This window comes from Balaenoptera acutorostrata, chromosome 12 (assembly GCF_949987535.1).
Source record: "Balaenoptera acutorostrata chromosome 12, mBalAcu1.1, whole genome shotgun sequence".
In the NCBI taxonomy this organism is placed as follows: domain Eukaryota; kingdom Metazoa; phylum Chordata; class Mammalia; order Artiodactyla; family Balaenopteridae; genus Balaenoptera; species Balaenoptera acutorostrata.
The window spans coordinates 49829427-49853822 of NC_080075.1; the positions used below are offsets into that span (position 1 = coordinate 49829427).

General features: G+C 36.9%; 1 long non-coding RNA gene across 1 annotated transcript; it reads left to right on the forward strand.

The window, feature by feature from the left end:
• The first annotated feature begins 12422 nt into the window (after positions 1–12422).
• Positions 12423–23038, forward strand: LOC130709403 (uncharacterized). Its single transcript, XR_009009941.1, has 3 exons — positions 12423–12719; positions 17050–17159; positions 20826–23038. It is a non-coding gene; the product is annotated as an uncharacterized LOC130709403 (long non-coding RNA).
• Positions 23039–24396: the final 1358 nt, after the last annotated feature.

Here is a 24396-nt window from a genome sequence, read left to right on the forward strand (position 1 = left end):
AAATTTATCAAAAGTTCATTTACATTTTGTGCTTTGCAGTCCTAAATTCAGATGAACATCATCTTCTTTCTGTCACTGTTTCCTTCACTCTGTCTCTCTTTTCTAGGTTAATAAGAACAACAACAAAGACAGTATAATACTTAAGGATTCTCAATGTGACTCAAATTTCGGCATACTTGTTTTAAGAATTGGCATTAGTTTTTCATAAAAAAATAAGGAAAAATAGGTGAAAGTCTTTAATTTTTCTGAATTTAGAAGAAAAATTTATAGAATTTTAAATTTTATCCAAGACTAGTGTTTAGGACTTTGGTAGGAACTTTTTAAATGTGCCTGTATTGCCAAAACAAACAATTAACCTGTTTTTTAAACTCTGTTCCATCATATCAAGTATTTGATAAATGGAAAATAAAAACAAAACTAATGTATTCATTCACTCTGAATTGTTCGTGACTAAAGGTATGGTCCCTTCTAGGAAAGGAGCTTCTTAATCATTAATGGTGGGGTTTCAAGTACCCTAGCAGTTCAGTGTCAGCTGTTTTGGGGGGGTCAACATACACATTTCATTAACTTCCAAGTTACATCATATAAACTTCATTTTATTTTGTGTAGTATACACTATCTGGTCTGTGTACTCACAATATTCGCTCTCTGGTCTATACAAAGCTTTAAATACTCTTTGGTCTGTACAAGGTACATTTAAATAATCTATTTTTACAACAGGGACATTCAACATGGGTCTAATAATGTGAATAAACTCCAGACAAAATTGGTCAAAATACTAAATACTTTTGACCCTTCTGGCTTTAGCCAGTCAGTGTGAAATTTAATTTATACCAATATGCCTGAAGATTTGGTGAAGTGGAAAACAGACTCGCCATAGGGACTAACTTAACACTATAAATTTTTCCCAACTGTAAAACCGGGAGTGATGGAATATTTCAATTGTAACAAAAGAAAAAGTCATTACAGAACAGTAACCACAAAGAAAAGATATGTTCCCTCTAGAATTCTTATAACGTGTAGACTAAGATTGGGACCAGCTGAGCCAAGGATCCATCTTGCTGTTAATGAAATCTGAGCCAGATCAATTGCATGCTGGGAGCATCACTGTTGGAGATAGCTCTGTGGCAAATGAGTTTCTTGAATCACCCAAGTGGATCTAACAGCCATTTACCTGAACAGTTGGAGTCATTTTGCTGGTCTGAATGAGGTTTTAAAAACAAAAACAAAAACAAAAACAAAAAACCTGATAATAGCTCACCTTATCTACCTTGCCAAAAGGACAACTGGCACATCTATGTTTAATGAGATGAAGGGTACATAGAACGTTTTGTAGACCATGTTTGGCAATGTCTCAAGAGAAAGATATAAGTTCTATTTGAGCAGCTGTTTCTACACAGTCATGTTGGAATCCTAGGATTGATGTAGACGTCTCAGGAAGTTGATGAAGGGAGGGAAGAACAAAGTCATGTGGGTAGAGTTCTATCTCCTAGGGAACCTCCCTCATTTTATCCAATTTTTAAAAATCAGTGTTCTACAAAATATTTCTTTGTTCAAAGAGTTCCACTGCTAAAAATATTATACAAGAACATTCCTCCAAATCAGTGATTCCCAACAGGGGTTATTTTGCCCCCAGGGGACATTTGATAATGTCAATGATGTATTTTGGTTGTCACAACTTGGGAGTGCTATAGGCATCTAGTTGGTAGAGGTCAGTGATCCTGTTAAACATCCTACAGCGCACAGGACAGGACAGCTCCAAAACTAAGAATTATCTGACCCAAAATGTCAATAGCACCATGGCTGAGAAACCCAGCTCTAAACCAGATGTATGATTTCCATAACAGCTCTAAATTCTCCTTAGAATAGTCGAAAAATATTGATTTTACAAAACCATGAGTATTATTTTCCTTTGTTTTCTAGAAGAACCCAAGGGTTTTTTTTTGTTTTGCTTTGTTTGTTTTGTTTGTTTTGTTCTGTTTCTTTGAGAAACAGCCTGGTATAGTGAAGAGAGAAGATATATAATTAGATCTGGGTTAGAATTTTGATTCTTCCACTTGTTACCTCTGTAGCCTCGGGATGTTCCCAGATCTTTCTCAGTTTCTTCTTTTGGAAAATGGAGATGATCATACCAACTTACTGGATTATTGTCAGAAATAAATGTGAAATTTATTTGTCAAACTTTTGTTTATATAATTAAGAAACAAATACAAAATCTCACCATTGGCAGTTATGTATATATTAAAAATCTTTAATAACTCCCTCTGTGGTAATGGAGATTTAAATATACAGGTGGTATTGATTGGCTCCGGCCAAGACAGGATTAAGGTTCCCTTTAGCGTAACTAAACTTTAGGCAGGGTTCTTCCTAAGTCTAGGCCCTTACCTCCTTTTTCTTAGAGCATTTACTTTAAAAAACTTGTAATTGCAAATTCTTTCCTGCGCCCCTTTGAAATGTATATAAATCCCCCAGACTTATATCAGTTTTATAACCCAGGAATGTCTTTCTGAACAACCTGGCAGCTGTCCCTTTGAAGTAGAAACATCAAGAAAAATAGGGCCCTAACTCCTAGTGTGTGTAGGAGAGTAGGCATCTAAATTCAATGGGCACCAGTTAGCAAACACAGATGGATTAATCATAGAGAAAAACATTTGCAAATTTAGGAATAACCCAATGTGCTCAACCCATCCCACTGATCATCCTTCCCACTAAGGTCCTTCAGTACTTTCCTACTAGCTCACCCCAGCACTTAAAAATCATTCTACCTTTTATTTCAGTGGTGTTGAGTTCAATCTCTCTCCTCTGTTGCAATGGTCTTGAATAAAGTCTTCCTTGCTTATTTAACACTGTCCAGTGAAATTTTTCTTTGATAGCTCCCAGCATCTGCCCAGCCTCCACTTTAAACCAGGGTGAGCTAAAGGTATATTCCACAGAGAATGGGAACAGGCCTTGGAATGGAAGACTTCTCTGGTCAAGAAACGGTAGATAGTCTTATCTAGGGAAGTGAAGACTTGCCATTTCACCCGTATTATCAGATCCAATATTCTTAGAGTAAATGCCAGCAAGAGAGATTTCTGGAATTATTAACACTGTCCTGGAAATGTCAGCCCTCCTAGACCCAATATTGTCCTATAAACAGAGCAGACAGCAAACTATCTCATGGACTTGGACCTCTCAGCTAGATCCAGAACTATTTATAAGAGAGCTTTACAGCCTTAATCAGGTTATTTCACTTTTCTTGAAGTGAAAGGACCTTGCACGTTATGGAATATAATTTCTTAGACCTCATATACCACATTTCACTCAGCTACTTCATTAAAAATAATATAACTTAAAAAAAGAAAACTGAAAATTCAGGGATAGAGTAACAGTTTTATTTAAGAATCTGCAGCCAAATCTGGAGGCCACCTACTCATATAAATTTTTATTGGAACATAGCAACATCCACTGATTTAAATATTGTCTATGACTGCTTTCTCACTAAAAAGACAGAGGTGAGTAGTTGTGACAAAGACTCTATAGCCTAAAAAGTCTAAAATATACTAAACTATACCATTTGGCTCTTTATAGAAACACTTTACCAACTCCTATATAAAGAAGGAGAGCAGGGTTAATTATAAAGTTCTGGGCTGTTATGACCAGCTTTTACATTTTTATGTTACTTTTTAATGGTCCCTATTATTATAAAAATTAGAAGAGTTCAGGTCTCTTAATAGACCAAATAAATGGCACCCCTATAGTCTTCCAGGGCTCTGAACAAGTTGAGAAACAAACCTGGGAGCAGTCGATGGCAGCTCTTTCTGTGTTGACAATGATCCAGTGGGAGGGTGTGGCTTAGTGTCAGAGTCCTTGGACCTGTGAACTGAACCCCATGATTAAGCAGATTTACTTACTAGAGTGGGAAGCATCATTATCCACCCCCAAGATGGGCAGCAATACCTGGAGGTGGGAAGATCTGAGGCAAACATGCCAACTTATTCTTCCTATATTTACCAATCATTCTACTTCAGAGATGGAGTGCAGGAAGGTCTAGAGAGAGGACAGAAGAGTGTGCTGGGCAAATCACTCCTCTAGAAAACCAGGAGAAGGAGAAAACCTTCCCTTTTAACTGAGAGTTCAAGCATAAATCTTAATAATTAAAGTGGATGATGGTATTAGAGATGGTATATAGTTTATATATTACTTATATATTACTTTATATATATATTACTTATATATTATATAAGTAATTAAATTAAATTAAATATTATATAAGTAATTAAAGTGGATGATGGTATTAGAGATGGTGTATAGTTTATATATTACTTATATATTACTTTATATATATATTACTTATATATTATATAATATATAATTATATATTACTTATATATTACTTTACATTACTTTATATATTACTTATTTTTAATATTTTTTCAAAGTACAATAAACAAAATTTATTGTACTTCAGTAAAAAAATAAAGAAAAGCTTAAAACTATGTAAACCAGTGTTATATATTAAGGTTTTTTTAGAAGTTTTATGAAGATGAAACATTAAGAACAGAATGCTTAGTTATATTTGTATCTGCAAAACCTTGAATGAGGAAAAAATATAGGCAAATTTAAGTTCCTTTTTGTTCTTGTTGTTGTGCTGTTGCCTATATTTTTCTTTTTTTTTCTCCTTCATTTTAGTGAGCATTCACTCACCCTGAATGCTTTAACATTATCAAGTGACAGAGAAGGAGAAGATATACAACTAAGGATAGCATTAATGCATGTAAAATATTATAACCTTATAAATTGTCAAATCATCCCCTTAAGTTTTTTTATCAGTTTTGAAAAATTCTGATCTTGCTCCTTGTTTTTTTCAGTAACATTGCTAAAATTTTTTTAAATATGTAATTACATTCTGAATATTTCTGTGGCTAACACCTTGGTATTACAACATACTGACATATATTGATATATTTCTCCAGAATGAAATGTAGTTTTCCTTATATGTAATCTTTGGTGTGCTATGCCTCATCTTGAGGTGTAACTTTTTACCCACATTCTCACTTAATAAGAACACAACTCAGTGTTTTGGGGGGAATTGATCAATTCTCAGTACCCAGTGGATGCAAAATCTTAGTAAAAATGGTTTTGCTTAATAGTATATTACTTATGGAAAAATATATATGATGGGTGATTTTCTATTACTTGAAGGAGAGTCATGTTTGCTCTTGCATAAGATGAACATCTCATCCAAGATTACAAAAAACAAAACACAGTAAAAACACTCAAAACTGAGTAGTAATGCTAGTTCAAGTTCATATGGGATGTGTACTTCTCTGTAGTAAGTTAAGAATCTACATAGAATCACAACCTAATAACTTTGTACCAGTGTTGCTGGAAGTACATCAATGTAATTTGGTTTCCTCCTAAATGAATATTTTACCTGGATCCATGATGTAAGTTAGATGAAAGGGATTTCCAGAGAAAGCTTTATTGTATTGTATTGTATTTTTAAAATTTTATTCACTGAAATATTGAACAAAAGGACAAGGCTTTTTGGGTATTGACACACAATATATGACAATATCAATGTTTTTTTGAAATGCTGAATCTAGAAAACTTAAAATGTATATTCTCAGGATACTCACAGAGAGGAACCGTTCCATGGATGTGAATAATGTAAAGAACCAATTGAGCCATCCATCTTCATTTCAATAACAATTAATTCCCAAACATCATAATAATTACTACTATTATTATTACTACTATATTAGACAAAAATAGACTCCTGGCTGAAGGTATGAAACAATTTCAAACCTGCAAGGCTTCAGGAAGTTAGTTACAGCTGAATTTCTGGCTCACTATCTCTAAGTAATAAGAACACAAAGTATTCCTAAAGAAATTACTACATCTATTCAGGATATCTTGTTACTAAAGACCCTTGACATTATATGCTTCTTTGGAACTTTGGATTTTAAAAGTTTCCTATATATATATTGAGAGATTTCCTATCTCATTTGTGTTGTCTGAACTTATTCTTACTGTCCTGTCCTTGGATGGTATGGCTGAAAGAATGTTTCCTTTTGGCAAATTGACACCTCTGTTAGTCTGAAACGGAGCCTTGACTAGTAGCATAGCTGACATTCTGATCTGATCCGAGCAGGCAGACAGACAAGCTGTCATCCTTCCTGTAAAAAGCCTGCTGTGCAGAACAATCCTGTCTGGTGGGAATATGCTAGATTTCCCTGGAGAGAGACTACTGCATGTGGGTTTATATTTATTGCAGATTCACCTGATTTGGTAGATGGATTTGGATGGAAATTCTTATTATTAGTCAGCTTGATGTTTCTTTAATGTTCCTCACTGGTATTCCCCCCATAGCTATGTCTTGGCTCTGCAAACACAAAATCTCAGTTTAATGACTGGTATCCTCCCTGGAGATTTTCATTCTTCTTCCTACTCTGTTCCTGGAATTCTCCATAACCTTGTGGAGCAAAACAAGTCGAGAGTTCCAGATAGTTTACAATAATCTTGTCAACTGGAGTCAAAAGAATATTTCACTATTCAAAAGAATATGTGTGGGACTTCCCTGGTGGTCCAGTGGTTAAGAATCCGTCTGCCAATGCAGGGGACACGGGTATGAGCCCTGGTCCGGGAAGATTCCACATGCCACGGAGCAATTAAGCCTGTGCGCCACAACTACTAAGCCTGCGCTCTAGAGCCCGTGAGCCACAACTACTGAGCCCATGCACCACAACTACTGAAGCCCACTCGTCTAGAGCCCATGCTCTACAACAAGAGAAGCCACCGCAGTGAGAAGCCCAGGCACCGCTCCAGGCCCCGCTCGCCACAACTAGAGAAAGCCCACATACAGCAACGAAGACCCAACACAGCCAAAAATAAAATAATAAATAATAAAAATAAATTAATTATATAAAAAGAATATGTGTATCTCAGTTATTTGTTTTCATAGGTGGATTCACTTTGCTAGAAGCACCAAAGTACATATGTATTTGAGTAACTAGTTATGTCGTCTTTGTGTCCTGCTGGTAGTCCAATTATCCTATCAGATCTTTGGCCCAAAGTTTATGCTGTCTGGATTAGAGAGGATATGTGATAAAAAGCACTCTAATAAAAAAACTTTAAAATTTAATAGTTCAAACAAAACAAAAGTTTATTTCCCTCTCGCACAGTGGTCCCGTATGGAACACTGTGGGTGTTACAAGTCAGCTCTGCACAGTCATTTAGGCTACAGGTTGATGTGCCATCAACACATGATTAAGGTTCATGTGTTCATGGTCACTGCCATACTGCCATCAGAGAGGGGGACAAATCGAGGACTAGTCTCAGAAATTTCCTCTTAAGGAAGTGAGGCAGAAGTGCACATCACTTTGGCTTACATTTATTGACATGACCTTAGTTATCTGGCTACCTTCAAAGGGAGTTAGTAAATTCAATCATTATCTGACAACCATATTCGAGCCTCAACTCGTGGTAAGGACTAAAGGGAGGCATATTTTGTTGGACATCCAACAGTGCCTACCATATTACCTTCATCTCCCCAAACTCAGTGCTCCTTTACATGGAACCATGGGAGTCACTAAATTCCTCTTCTATGCTCTCCAAGGGAAATGGGGAACACTTTTCCCTAGGTCCACTATATTATAGTCCCTTATTGGCCCTAGGCAGAAGTCTACTCCCTCAAGCCTCCCATCCTTATAAATCTCCAGGTGAGTAAGAGATTCCACCCTCTGTCTTCATATATGACCCTAAATTTCTGGGAACACCTGTCAAGTTCTTCCAACACATTATCACTGTTTATCACTGTACTCCCATGGCTGTGCCAAGAGCAATTCCAAGGTGGGCCTGTAAATCTACCCTCAGTGACCTGCCCCCTAGGTGTGGAAAGTGTGCCTTCTCATTTTGCAGGTACTTCCAATTAGGATGGGGGGGATTCTCTTAATCAAGAAGATCATACGTCTTAAAACTCCATCCATTCCTCTCTTTCTGCTTTCCAGTATTTTTGGAGAAACTAGGCAAGAATTGTCTAGGCAGTGATTGAGGTTACCAGATCTGTTGAGCAACTTATTAATGAGCTCTGAGAGAAACATTTAGACCCAACTGCAGATTGTTGGGAATTTATCCCCTCTTGTTACTTACTACTAGTTGCCAGTTCCGGAATAAGAAGAGTCATACTCAAAATACTTTCTTCAAAATCTTGTCTATACCCATACATTATTTTATGGAGTTGTCATCATAGCACAGATCCAACGTTTAGGCAATAATTGGTAATCATTCAGTAACTGAACAATACTCCATGGTGTTCTTGTTTAATAAGTTTTAAAAATCTTTTTATCCATGTCAGAGTCCTTCCTTGTAGGAAGTTTAGAAACTACAAAGAAAGAAGGTCTACTTTGTAACTACTCATTATACAAACTGGTGCCTTTTGAGATTTAATTAAAAAAAAGATTTAAACAATGAAAAAAATTAAAAACCAAAACTTATGAGCAATGGCCACACCAAAATAACAACAACAAAAACAGATCCATTTTGACCTAACCTCTGTTGGTGACATATTAAATTTTTTAATTAAATAGAAAATGTTGTTAAGTGTAGAACAAACATTAATAGGAAGAAAATGAAGTTCAGGTTAGAAGAAAAGCAATTAAGTCAGCTTATCTAAGTTCATGTCTCTAGACCAGAAAAATTATATCCCACAATACTGGAATCCCTTACAGTAATGGCAAATTTATAAAGCATAAAGAAGAAAATGGTATAAATATTGTGATTGGCAAAATGTAGGGGAAAGATGTATTCCTAAAATACTTGAAAAATAAATTCTACATTGAATTTGTCAAAAGTTCAAAATACATTCTTGATTTTATTAAATATCTGCATTTACATAATTCTTACATTTTGCACTTTAAAAATTCTTAACTCTAATACAAAAAGCTACCTGTGTTTCCTTTACATTATTTTGTGATACTCCACTTATCATATATCACATTATATTTTTATATGGAATCTCTTTATAACTTTCTATTAAAATTCCTTCTTCCAATCCATACCATCTGTGAAATTTTTGTTTTATAATAGAGTTTAATATCCTTAATATTTTAAAGTTTATGCTACTGCAATAAATGAGAAACAGTGCCTTTTAAGAGGTGAATATAACACTGCTCCAGTGTGGAGAAAAGGGAACCCTCCTACACTGTTGGTGGGAATGTAAATTGGTACAACCATTATCGAGAACAGTATGGAAGTTCCTTAAAAAACTAAAAATAGAACTACCATATGATCCTGCAATCCCACTCCTGGGCATATATCCAGAGAAAAACATGGTTCAAAAGGATACATGCACCCCAATGTTCATTGCAGCACTGTTTACAATAGCCAAGACAAGGAAGCAACTTAAATGTCCACTGACAGATGAATGGATAAAGAAATTGTGGTATGTATATGTAATGGAATATTACTCAGCCATTAAAAAGAATATAATAATGCCATTTGCAGCAACATGGATGGACCTGGAGATTATCATACTAAGTGAAGTCAGCAGAGAAAGACAAATATATGATATCGCTTATATGCAGAATCTAAAAAAAAAATGATACAAATGAACTTATTTACAAAACAAAAACTGACTCACAGACTTAGAGAACAAACTTATGGTTACTGGGGGGAAGGGTTGGGGGGAGGGATATATTGGGAGTTTGGGATTGACATGTGCACACTGCTATATATAAAATAGATGACCAACAAGGACCTACTGTATAGCACAGGGAACTCTGCTTAATACTCTGTAATAACCTAAATGGGAAAAGAATTTGAAAAAGAATAGATACCTGTATATGTATAACTGAATCACTTTGCTGTACACCTGAAATGAACACAACATTGTTAATCAACTATACTCTAATATAAAATAAAAATTAAAAATAAATACGAAAAACAAACAATCAAAAAAAGTGTTCCTTCATACCCACCATATTCATTGTGTATACATTTTACCTTATAAATATGATTATAACGTATTTTAATAAAAAAGCAAGTTAAGTCCCTTGCTGCCTATATTTTACGATCCTTTCCAATCTATTTTCCCATAGATTTAAAAACTTTCCATAATCAATGAATATAAAAATTCATATTCCATCTTTTTTAAACTTACCAAACATAGCTAATTTTCATAGAATTTCTTAGGTTTACAGCCATAATTTTAAAATGGCTACCTAAAATGTTTTTGAGTGGATGTAATTTAATTAATATTTGGGTTATTCCTAATATTTTACTCTTGAAATAGCAATGATTAATACTTGGTTTCATGTGTTTTTTAATTGAAATATCCTCATTAGCATTATTGGCCTTGAAAGTGCCTCATTCAGTCAGTATCCTCAAACTTTTTTTTATCAGCAAGTAAAGGATAATTTAAAGAAAATAACCCAGATCACATGATCAGTTTATAGAGGAGGAATTTTACGTGGCATCTTTTTTATTTAAAAGCTGGGCATTTAGATTAAGTATAAACCCATCATTTTCCCATATCAGTTTGTGATAGCAAATTAAGTAGATAATTAATTCATTTTTCTATTCTCTATGCATAGTGAAATAGATATGTACTGATGGAAAAATGTTTCATGGAAAAATGTTTTATGTGGCTACAGGGAAGATAGAAAATGTACCTAATAAGCTCTGGATCTAGTGAAGAAGATTTTGAAGCAGAATGTTAAAAGTCCTAACTGATTTCTTTTAGCTATTTATGATAAGAACAGGAAGACAGATAAAGGAAAGAATTATATAATTTTCAGTCAGAATGTAATGGAAAGATAGAGATTCCAGGACAGTATCTCTAGCCAGCAAGTTCCTCAAAAAAATCCTCTGCACAAACATCCAATCCAGGGCAGTGCCAGTAAAATATGGCCACGAGATCAAGATCAAACCCAGGGTGGGTCTGTAAGACTTTGGCAATGTTTAAGGCAGAACCTCACGGGCCCTCTCAGCTAAAGTGCCTCTAAGACTCAGATGGATGTTGTCTCACAGCACCCCGACTTACAGTCCCTAAAGAGAGGAGGCTGTCTCAAAGCGGATTTTTTGTAGAAATGGCTTTGCCTCATGGAGTGGGTCATAAGTTCGTTTATAGAAAACCCACAGTCTTTTTAAAGGGATTGTATCGGCTTACATTAAAACTGACAGAGAAAATTCAAGATGAAAGGGAAAACGCTGAGAATCTTACTCAGCTGCAAACATGACAGAGGATGGAGCCAGGAACCAGTGAAAAATACCCTTAGTGAACAAAACACACCTCAACTGAGGAACATATCCTGTCCCCAAAGCAGGAGAGAATGATGGCAAATGCCCAGTTAATTTCACAATTGATGTGAACTAGTGACTACTCTGGGCCTCCCATTTTCATTTTTTTTTTTTTTTTTTTTGGTTGCCCCACACAGCTTGTGGGATCTTTGTTCCCTGACCAGGGATAGAACTGCCAGACCCTTGGCAACAAAAGCACGGAGTCCTAACCACTGGACCGCCAGGGAATTTCCTTCCCTTATTTGAACAGGAGTGTCTGTTGTGGTTATCCTTCCCCCATCTTCTTACTGTGTACTGAATATGTTAGGAATGTGTGGGTGGAATAACATATCCATTTAGTTTCCAGGTCTTCAGAATGAGTAGAACCATATTGGTGGAATGGCACCTAAGGACACAAACCACAGGAATCTGGACCTGATATATATAATCCTCTATGTTGAGCTTGAGTCTGATGTTGAAATGGAACCAGACATTGGAGGCAATGTTTTATTATATGCAGGGGTGTGTTATGGGTTGTATTGTGTCCTCCCAAAGATATGTTGAAGTCCTAACCACCAGTACCTCAGAAATATGACCTTGTTTGGAAATAAGTTTGTTGTAAATGAAATTAGTTAAGATGAGGTCACAGTGGAGTAGGGTGGGTGGGTCCTTATCCAATGTAACTGGCATGAAGAGACACAACAGGGAGAAAATGTCCATGTGATGATTGAGACAGAGATTATAGTGAAGCATCTGCAAGCCAAGGAACACCAAGGATTTCTAGCAAACTCCAAGTGCTAGAAGAGGCAATAAAGGGTACTCCTCCTAAGGTTTCAGAGGCAGCATGGTCCTGCCGACACCTTGACTTTTTGCTTCTCGTCTCCAGAACTACTGTGAGACAATAAATTCCTGTTGTGTTAAGCCACCCAGTTTGTGGTATTTTTTTATGGCAGACCTAGGTGATTAATATGGGGCGTATGTATTTTTGCCTGTGGGAAAGATGTAAATAATTTGTAGCCAGAGGGAGAACTATGGTAAATTAAAAGTGACTATAAATTGTTTGCCACACCTCTCAGTAGGAGGTATAGTTTATTCTTTCCTCCTGTTGAATCTGGCTGATCTTATTACTTTATTTGACCAATAAAATGTGAATGAAATGATTTTGTTTAACTTCAGATATCTTCAGCCTCTGCTTTTGTACACCCTGAATATTTTCTCTCTCAACATGCAGAGAGAAGCCCAGATCACACAGAGAGATCACATGGAGGGGAGCCGAGGTGATCTGGTTGACGGCCCCAGAACAGCTCCGAGCTAACACACCAACATTACCTGCCAGTCAAGCAAGCAAGCAATCTTGGACTTTCCAACCAGCCAAAGCTTGGGGAGACTGACGCAGAAGCACCCAGGTGATCACAGTCAACCTACAGACTCCTGAGGAATAAAAAGTGATTTTTGTTATTGTAAGTTACTGGATTTGGGGTATTCTGTTATGCAGTAACAGCAAACCAAAATATCTTCATAAACTGAGGTATTAGGTGCCTGATACTGTGCTGGAAACTTTGAATTCCTTATTTCATTAAATCTTCACCAAAATTTATATGTTAGGTATTATTCCCACTTTAGATATGAAGAAACTGAGATTTGGTGAGGTTAAGTTAGAACATTTCCTGGCTAGAAAGGGACTGAGAAAGTAATCCTACAGAGATATGTTAAAATTCACGGTCTGGTGTGCTTACTTGTTTTAATATAATTTTATTAAATGACTGCATGACCTTGGTGAGTCATTGAGTCTCTTTGTGAATGTTTTTCTCATTCATAAATGAAAGCTCATGAAATCTTCACTGTAACCCATAGGTCTATTTTGCTGATTTTAGGCATATAGAAAATAACCTGTGTAGACTATTTAAAAATCTATATTTTATCTACAAGTGCAAAGCATAAGAACTTTTGTTTTGAACTGTAAATGAAATGTCTCTTATTATAATATTTTCATTAGTGCACTTGCTGTTCCTTTAATTTTGTGTATATATTTTGCTGTCAGTACTGGTGAGAGGAACTACATGTAAGAAAAAAATAATTGTCCTCCAATTTGAAGGCAAAGACAAACTCAGAGGCAATGGAAATGCTTTAGTTTTTTTCATTGTCTGTTTGTTTGTTCACAATATCCATTAACTTTCAGGTTGTGTTTTCAACCACTTTGAGTGTTAGCTTGATTCTTACTGAGTTCATTTCTTTGAGCCATGTTCCTTACTTTTCTGGGGCCAAACCACCAGAGATGAAGGCATTTTTGTGGTATTAAAGCCCACACTCACATACCCACACAACTGCAACAGCATTAGGAAGATGGCGAGGGGCATAAATTCAGAGGATTCGAGTGTGTCAGGTAGCCAATTGAAACCTGGTACTAAGGATACGGTTTTTCTGCTTGTTCCCAGGAGACAGGTGTTCACTGAAATGTATTCACTGGAGAAGTATTTGTTTTCTTCAGGAAAGCAGTCAGCTTAAGAAGGCATTGTTTTTACAGTTTTCAACTGCAGCAATATTACACAATACACAAACACACTGAAGGCTAATGTTTTATTTTATTACCTCATTGTTGCCACGGTTCAGCTTCATAAAAACAAAACAGCATCGTCCTTTGGACCAAATGGGCTATTATTTAATGTGGGAAATAGGTAAAATTATACAAATACATGTCTGTTTGTAGGTACAGACACAGGTATAGATATAGAAGTAGAGATAGAGATAATGATACGGATACTGATATAATCAGAGACACAGCACTAAATAATACTCTATCACTCATGCATTCTGCTAGTTTTTTCCTGAACTGGTTCTTCACACTGATATCCCTTTAATGAAAACTCTCTCCTCTTGCCTAAGCTTAAGGATCAACCTAATCACCTTGATACAGAGCTTTGTGCAGTCCAGGTTCAAGTACTTCCTTCTATTCTCTACACATATCACCTATGCCAGTCAAGATAGATTTCTCACTGTCCCTCAGAAAAGTCATGTATGATTTTACCTATGCAACTTTGCTCCTATAACTGTATCCTCCTTGTCTGGAATGATCTATTTGCTTCTCTATACTTGCATAAGACAAACTGAATTCAAGCTCCATAAAGCCTGCAATAAATGTTCTCTCTTTCAGTTATTCTTTTCCTTCTCTGAAATTCTGTAGCACTCATTGCCTCAACCACTCTCTTGGCATTTTGCCCTGAGTTTTTACCTGCCATTTTGTGTATGGATCTGGTCACCCCAAAGAGCTTGTCAGGCCTTTAAGAGCAGAAACCATATCTCATAACTATTTGTCTTCATTGCCTAATATAGACAGCCCTGTGGGTAGTGTGCTCATGATTAATATTTGATGCTGATGATTTTAATAAATTTTAGTTATTCATAGACCATATGTTACACTTAAGTTCCTGGTCTGTCACAGTTTGTCATTAGAGAATTATTTATTTGTCATGACTACATGTTAACATAGGCAAAGCAACTGTAGATATTTTGGTCCAAAATAATTTTCTTTCAATGAACTATTAAATAAAAGCCAGCAGAAAGAATTCTTGATGAAATAAGATATTTACAAACACAAAAGAGCTTGACTGAGTTCAAGCTAGAGGGCAATTGTCTAAAAGAATCTTGTACTGAAAATGCTGTAAAAATAAACCTCTCATTGGTGGAATCCAGGTTTTTCTATTCTCACTTTATATGTCCTTTCTTAGGAGGGCCTAAGCACTAGAAGGTTTGTGCTATTCTTTTATAGATTGAGCTGGAACCCATGGGCACCTGTTTCCTTTTCGCCTTGAGACACAGTCTTTCCTTGTGTGAATGTGTCAGACTTACAACAAATATTCTCTTGCCTTAAGCACCAAAACTCTAGCTACACTCACTCCCACTTTAAAACCCTCAGTATGTTATCTATGATTGCCTAGTTAAGAATTCCTTAATAAATCATTCTAGGGTGGTGTGACATGCAGAATAATGGTCCCCCAAAGATATCTATGTCCTTATCCCAAAAACTGCAAATAGATTACAGGGCAAGGAGGAATTAGTATTGGAGCTAGAATTAAGGTTGCTAATCAGCTGATCTTGAGATGGAAAGTTGATCCTGGATTATCTGGGTGGGTCAAATGTCCTCACAAGAACAGTTATAAATAGAAGAGAGGATACCAGAGAGATGGTAGCGTGGGAAAGACTCAGCCCAATGTTGCTTGCTTTGAAGATGGAGGAATAGCCCCATGAGTCAAGGAAGGCAGGCAGCCTCTGCGAGCTGGAAAAGGAAGAGAAATAACTTCCCCCTTAGGGCCTCCAGAAGGAATGCAGCCCTGTCAATGCAGTGATTTTAGCTTGGTGAGATTCCTTTCTGACTTCTAACCTCCAGAATTATTAGAAAATAAATTGGTGTTGCGTTGTTTTAAGCCACCAAGCTTGTGGTAATCTGTTGTGGCAGCAATAGGAAACTAATACATGTGGTGACTTCACTGATAGCTTGAACAGTCTCCTAACAGTGGGAAAGGGAAAGAACCCTAGTTCCTGTTTTGCTGGTCTTTTATAGATTAGCGTTTTCCACTTAAATTCCATTTCCTCACTCTACTCTTAGTGCTTCCTGCTCTTTAAAGTTCTTTCACATCCATTATCTCACTAAAATCTCTCACACCGTGGCTGTCCAGTTGCTATTACAGGGATTACTATCTACGTTTAACTGATGAGGAAATTGAAGGTATAGAAGTTCAAAAACTCACATTCATGATCCAGTAGAGTGCAGTCTAAAACTGAGGGTGGAGAGAAATGAAACAAACATATGGAATCTCAAATATCTTTGCTCTTTATTTCTAAGTCACCTTAGAATTAATATAACCCTTTGTCGTTTTTTGTACCATTGTATAATTATTCCCAGAATTAGCGTTACGTTTATGTTTAGAAGGTGTGAGAGAGATCACTTCCTTAAAGAATCTTAAAAGCTAGAAAGGGAAATGAGAGATTTGTCATGATCTGTAGCAATTTCAGAATTCATTTAGGGGCCACCCTTGTCTGACTCTTAAACCACATTTCATCCTGTTCTTTCCTGTCCTTTATCTTTTAAAACCTCACCAGCCTTTCTGTGTCTTGAAACACTGAGCTCTTTCCCACCTCAGTGCCTATGTACTTAATGTTTCTTTCATCTATGATACCCTCACCCAGATTTTTCCATGCTTGAATCTTTTCATTGAGCTTAAATTTCACCACATATGCCTTTCCTGATCACCCCGTCTTGAGTGGACAGTACTTTCTGGCAAGTGTTTAATTTTCTTTTTAGCACTTATAGCACACTGCCATTTACTCCTTTGCTTATTTTCTAGCTCCCCCTTTTTACTAGAATGGTAACTGTGGAAGCAAGAGTCTTGTCTATGCTGTTCACTAGTATATCCACGATGCTTAGAATATTGCCAGGAAATTATTAACTCCTTGTTGAAGGAATGAATAGTTGCCACATGTTTTTGTTGCTTCTGATACTACCATTAGATCTAACAGACTGAACTGATGAGAAGGGCTCTAAGGAATAAAGAACAATCTGTTTAGAAAAGTCAGACATTAGTAAATGAGCATTGTGGTTTTTCCTACTGAAAGTCCATTTGCCTCAGGGATGTATAAAATTGGATACATTTATTGATAAATATGTAGTGAAACTGAGCTTGGGCATTAGAAACAGATACTTCCTTTCATTCTGTTTTTGTCATATGCTGAACATTTAATTTACTATGGATATAATGGTATAAAGCTAAAATAAAACTATTGTGTAATCTCCAGCACAAACATGACGGATGTTGCTCCTGATGACACTGAACTAGGGACTAAAGAGACTATGCATTCGCACATGGCAATTTGCCAGGCTCTTACCATATGAACTGCTGTCACAGGTGAGTATTGTTAAGATTCACAGGCTGTATTATCTTCATCTCAGAATAATTTAAAAATAATAACTTTCTTCAAGTTGTAAAGAATTAAGACATCCTTTGAATAGAATTCACAACATACAATTATTTAGAGAAGAAAATAAGCCATCCCCAATCATACTACCTAGTGATAGCTATTGTTATCCTTTTGATGCACATTCTGCCAATCTTTTCTCTATGTGTATGTATATGAATGTGCAAATACATTTATTTATTCCTAAAATGTAGTAAGTATCTGATAGATTTTTCTTGAGGAAATAAATGAAGGAAGGAAGGAATGACTGACTGACTATTGGTGACTTCAATTGACATTGAAAATATAGGTTGTTTCAAAGATTAGTCATTTGTTCCATTTAAACTGTCAATATTTCACTACTTTGCTTTCTCATTCTAATTTTCTTTGGCTACTCCAAATCTTAAGCTTTTAATTTATCCAACCAGTTCCATTTAAATGCAAGAGGTCCCAAAACTCAATTTAGAAAAAAATAAAATCTACCAAAATATGGCAGACAAATAACAAAGCTGAATTTCTTTTCCTCACATCTATTCTAAGGGAAGTATTTACTTAACATAAAATAAAGATTATCTCAATAGATGCACTTTATGATACAAACTCTCAACAAACTACAAATGTAAGTGAATTTCCACAAAATGAAATAAGGCATCTATGGAAAACTTAGAGTTAACATCAAATTTAATGGTGAAAAATGTAAAGTTTTTACTTTAAAATTGGAAAATTTGGAAACAAGAAAGACTGGCCACTGTCACTTTTATTCATCATTGTACTGGTGGTACAAGGCAGGTAAAATAAATGGAAGGCATAGAGATGAGAAAGGGAGAAATAAAACCAATTCTATATGCTGACAACATGATTGTCTCTGTAGAAAATCTTAAGTAATCTACCAAAAAAAAAAAAAAGAGAGAGAGAGAGAAAACTACTAGAACTAATAAATGAATTTAACAAGTTTAAGGAATAAATGTCAATATGCAAACATCAGTTGGCTTTTTATATATGAGTCACAAACAGTTAAAATGATGAATCAATATGATTTACAGCAGCATGGAAAATCATAAAATATGCAAGGATAAATTTAATCTAAGTTGTGCAAACTTCACTGAAAACTGCAAAACATTGCTTCTAAGAGATATTAAATAAAACGTAAATAAATGGAAAGTTTTACCACATTTATGGTTTGCAAGACTTAAAACTGATAAAATGTTAATATTCTCCAAATTGATTTACAGATATTATTAAATCTCAATCAGAAACCCAGACCATTTTTTTTCTTGTGGTAGAAATGGACAAGCTAATTCTGAAAATATATATTGAAATGTAAAGGACTTGTATAATCAAAAAAAAGCTTGAAAATAAAGATCAAAGTTAGAGGATCTACATTACCTGATTTCAAGAATTATTATAAAACTATGCTAATTAAGATAGCATATTATTGATGTAAAAATAAACAAAGAGATAAATGGAACAGAATGGGGAAGCAAAAAATAAATTTACATGAATCCAATAATTGATTTTAGGCAAAGGTGTGAAAATGATTTAATGGGGAAAGGGAAGGAAAGCCTCTTCAACAAATGATACTTGAACAATTACATATCTATATCCTTGTGATGTCTACCTTACACCATACAAAAACACTAATTTGGGATGGATCAGTGACCCAAATGAATAAGTTAAAAGTATTAATCTTCAGGGAGCAAACATAAGAGAATACTTTCATGGCATGTGGTTAAGAAAGGTTTCTTAAATAAAGCAGAGAGTAATAACTAGGAAAAGAAAAAAAAATTGATGAAATGTTAACAATCAAAATGAAAGCTTCTGTTCATCAAAACAATGGCTGGCTTAATTTTATAAAGCTGTGCAGGCCTTCAGCAAGGACACAAAAGGTCCTGACAAAAGCAAGAGAATCCCAGCAGAGGTACATGGCGCACATGGGTATCCTCAGCAAAGGTACATGGGAATCACAAAGCTGACTGGGCAAAGCTTCTCAGCTATGCTACAAGTGGCCTGGATGGGCTTCTAATAGCTGTGTGTGACCACAGTTTAATTCGTAGGCTGGGCTGTTCATAATAGAAGAGATTATATTATAGGAAAAACAGAATCTTTACATGTTTCCTTGGTATTGGTGGGTATAAAATATTTGCTGCATTTAAACATTAAGGAAGACAAGTTTCTATAGTTCTATGATTTACAGTTCACAGAAGCTAGTTTAAAGTCTTAGTGCCAGCCGGATAGGCATTGCCAGATGACTGCTCCAAATTTTATCATCTATTCAGGGCCAAGGAGATGCTGTTGGAGGAATTAATTTTATATTTAATGCAGCTTTTTCATATACATAAGAATGAATAATTCTCAAGGAGTTAGTGGATATATTTCAAGATGATGCAATTGTTATGCATGGCATGCCTGTGCCCTGAGAGAACATGTTTCACAAGTATATGGAATTGAAAAGTAGAAGAAAGATAGTGTCTTGAGGGACACAAGGCAGAAGTCTTGATCTTTTCTAATCCTCTAGGGCAGGGTTATCACACTATACCCAACCGGCCAAATCATGCTGCCAGCTAATTTTATAAATAAAGTTTTATTGGGACACAGCCACACCCATTAGTCCAAGATGCCTTTCTCTCCACATTGCCAGAGTTAAGTAGCATGGTGAGATCATATGGCCCACTGGCTTTTTATAGAAAAGTTTGCCAACCCCACCGAGAAGAGGGCAGTGATTCTCAAACTTGAGCGTGCGCCAGAATTACCTGTAGGACTTGTTAGCATACAGATTGTTAGGCTTCACCTTCAAAATTTCTGATTCAGATGTTCCTGTTAGCCCAATAATTTGCATTTCTAGAAAATTCCCGGTGATACTGATGCTGGTGGTCTGGGGACTGTACTTTGATAACCACTTTCCTACACACAAGCTTCTATAATTTCTATACAGAGTAATTTGCTTAGAGTGATTTGCAGTTAAGCCAAATGTGAAGATAAGGTGAAAGTCTTAGGTTTAAGTGTCAATCCCAAGAGGTAGTGACAATAACTGCAAAGGAAAAAAAAAAAGAACAGAAAAAACAATAGTAATAAATTAAAAAACAGTATGTCAATAGATTTAGTTCACACTTACTCAAGTACCAGAATTCAAAAATCATGTGGCTCTAAGAGGACATTAAGAAATTTAAGAAATGTATACTGCATATTTTTAGGGAAAGATGGGCTCCTCCTTCCCCCAAATATGGTATATAGAGAGAGGCAAAATAAATCACATTCTGGGAGATTTTTCTACATTCACTGGGGAGGGAGGAGGGGTATTAAATTATTTCATTTGAAGGAATGGTAAGAAAGGGAGAATGTAAACCTGAAAAACACGCACTGCATTGGTGACCACGGAGGGTCACCCCATGGCTATGGGGAAGCCACTCTAGGCTTAGCTCTAGACATCACTGTCTTTCAGGGTGCCCTTGTCACGGACACAGCCAAGCCACGTTCCAGGGTGGAGGCAGGGGCTGGGCCGGGGGCGGGGGGGACCAGCCGGGACCCGAGGGTGGCAGGGAGGGGGAGCTCCTGTCTCGCGCAGGTTGGTTACAAGGCCACCCAATTCTTTGCTGGCTTTCACCTACCTGCTCTTTCAGGTCATGAATCTCCAACAAGTCACACGTGAAGGCGTCGTTTTTGTCGGTGGCCAGTTTATGCAGTTCCAGTAGTGACTGATTCGCACTAGTTTCTAAGTGTGAGGGGGACTCCGTCCCAGTCTCCGTGCTCTGGCTCCTCCCTAACTTGAAGGAAGATTCGGCCACCTTCTTGATCTACAGTTTCAACCGTTTTTCAGCATGTTCTCTCACCTCCTAGGGCTGGTGAAGAAAATGCTGGCAAAGGTCTTCCAAGCCACAGCATCGCGGTCCAAGTAGTAGGTCATGGACAGGCACAGTGACGGTACGGCTCCTGCTGACGGGCGGGGGGTGGCGCGTCGGAGCCCCGGCGGGGACGTGCATTCATGGTGGCAGCAGCGGTCCACTCCCGAGGACAGCTGTCTGCGGGGACCTTTGGCCTCTCCAATCATTTTTATGTTCCCCGGTTTGGGATTCTAGACATTTTGGCATCGATCAGTGACTGGCATCTCAGGGAGGGCAGAAAGTGTCAAGCCCTCCACTTCCTTTCACTTTGGCCTTTTCAACACTAAGTACTGGGTTCTGGGAACATCGCTTTGCCGGACCTAAAGGCTCTAGGGCCTGGGTGTGGCTTCCTTTCTCAATATGGCGATTGTGGGGCCAGTGCTTAATAGTCATATATGCCTGTTCATTCATTGGGATGTTTAAAATTGAAATATATCAGCGAATTGACATTGCAATTTGTGATCCCAAAGGAATAACGCTCCTTTTCTAAGAATGCTTAAAGAACCTCAATTCCACATGGCCAAGATTTTGCTGAAAAAGATGAGGTTTGGACTTTATACTCAAATAGGCAAAATAATTTGAGTCCAGATATTAAGGGATATTAATATTTGGTGATTTTAACTTGCAAGAGGATTTAACCATTCTCCCTTGGAATTTGATAATGGGAGAGTGTTTGTTATTCACATTGAGATGTCCCTATATTGTGGATATTTTAATTATTTGAATGTGTTTAATGCCCCTGAAGAATTTCTGGAATACTGTGTGGGTAGAGTAGTTGGTTGTAATTTGGGATGGCAAACTGAATAGGAAACAGATTTTTACTCTTGGGTACAGAGTGGCCTTGGAGCTGATTTGGATAACGCATTGTTCCCATTAATTCTAGCAAAATCTGAAACGACTACCAGTGGTCCCAGGATGATTCCCAAAGAGCAGTGGTTGGTAGTGGAGAGGCAGCCTAATGAAGGTGGGGTCAGCGTTTCCCTTATAGACCACTGGCCCCCTTTCCCTAAAAGGATGCACTCCTGCTTGACTACAGGCTTTCTGAAAAAGTTTAAAGGGTTTTGAAGAAAAAAGGGAGGGAATTTTATGGGGAGCACTTAATCCTCCCTCTTCATGTTTCCTGCCTGTGAAAGAAACTCAGAATCTAACTGCCCCTTTATTGACCTCAACCCTGGGGCAGTGGAGTGACATATCTGATTGGTAAAATTGGGAAGAAAAAATAGGCTGATCTGCTGTTTATTTGCTCAGCTCAGATCTACTACCTCTTCCTCTTAGAATTAACGGAAGTTAGCTACTCTCTAGAAACACAGGTTGTTTGTTTTTTTTCAGAGGTAGTTTCTCTTCCCTCTGACCACGACAGACACTGGATGGATAAGTCTGCCTAATTTGGGGGTTCGGTGTTAGGAGTCCATTTAGTTCTTAGAACAAAGCTATGACCTTTAACTTAGCATTAAAGTAAAAGAAGTAGTATTTTGGTCTCAACATGCCACTCTGTTTTACTTCTCAATGTGTTTAGAAACTAAATGGTAAAGAAGGGGACTATTTTTTGGGAGGGAGGAGGTCCTTCCTCAGAAATTCTTAACTGTTTTTACCCCTTATTCTTATTACATTACTTTTTAAAAAGTTTTACATACAAGGAATATTATATTATGTTATTTTTTTATAGTAAGCTGATGGATGAAGAGATTTTGTCAGTTAAGAAAACAATAAAAAAGTCTATGGTCTATAGATACCCGTGGAGATTTATTTTATAAACCTTTTTTCCCCAAATAAATGAAAGTGTCAGCATCCCTCTAAGAACAGGTGTGTACATTTACAATAAATAAATTATTCATTTGCTAATATTGTGAAATTGTTTTGTAGTGCACGACAGTAAAAGAAACCTGAAATAATCTCCATCCCTTGCATTATGCATTGTAGCATTAGAAAACAGGGTTTGTTTGTTTTTGTTTTTCCAGGAAATACTAAAAAAAAGACTCTCTTTTCAGTCCCTGAGGTACTAAAGTAAGTAACAGAATAAAATCTAATAAAAAATTTTTGAATTTATTTTGGCTCTTTGTCATCACCTTTAGTTAATGGTATGTGTGTTTCAATTTCTAAGCACAGGGAATATGGTTTAGCTGGATTGAATGTCATTTTGATTCCCTTTGCTAAACTAAAAGTGAGCTACCTTTCCTTTTCTTTCATTTTGGGAAACTCTGTATGCTCACTCATAGTCATAGTTGTTCCCAGAGCTTGAAAACACCCTATGTAGTCTTTGGTACTTGGTCTGTATACACATACCTCCATGGAGCTTTCTGGTTCTGCCATTCTGAACTCACTGATTGTTGATTTTTTCTTCCTAAACTAGGGGTCCCCAACCTTTTTGGCACCAGGGACTAGTTTCATGAAAGACAATTTTTCCACGGACCGGGGTTGGGGGATGGTTTCGGGATGATTCAAGCGCATTTCATTTATTGTGCACTTTATTTCTATTATTAGTACACTGTAATATATAATAAAATTATTATACAACTCACCATAATGCAGAATCAGTGGGAGCCCTGAGCTTGTTTTTGCTTGCCACTCACTGATAGGGTTTTGATGTGAGACTACAAGCAGTTGATTTATTACGGTCTCTGTGCAGTCAGACCTCTCTGCTAATGATAATCTGTATTTGCAGCCACTCCCCAGCGCTAGCATCACTGCCTCAGCTCCACCTCAGATCATCAGGCATTAGATTCTCATAAGGAGCGCGCAGCCTAGATCCCTCGCATGTGCAGTTCACAGTAGGGTTCGTGCTCCTATGAGAATCTAATGCCACCACTGATCTGACAGGAGGCGGAGCTCAGGTGGTAATGGGAGCAATGGGGAGTGGCTGTAAATACAGGTGAAGCTTCACTCGGACACCCACCACTCAGCTCCTGCTGTGTGGCCCGGTTCCTAACACGCCACAGACCGGTACCAGTCTGTGGCCCAGGGGTTGGGGACCACTGTCCTAAACAACACTATTGTATACTTACTGCCTATACCACTCAGTTCATTTGTTATTTACTATTTTAATTGTTATTTTTATGTCCAATGTGCATATACCATGACTCTCAAGTTAATTGCAGGCTTCTTAAGGTAAGCACCAATTTTAATACTTTGTAGATCGCTCAAAACATTGTGTTTCGCAACTCATAGACACTCAAACACTTCTGAATGTACCTAACGTTCCTAACTAGAAGAAATCATACTCAAGGAAGATAAAGAACAATTTTGGAGCTTCTACTGAGGGTACAAAACAATTTACTATGTGTTTTTTTTCTAAAATCTATAACATATTTAT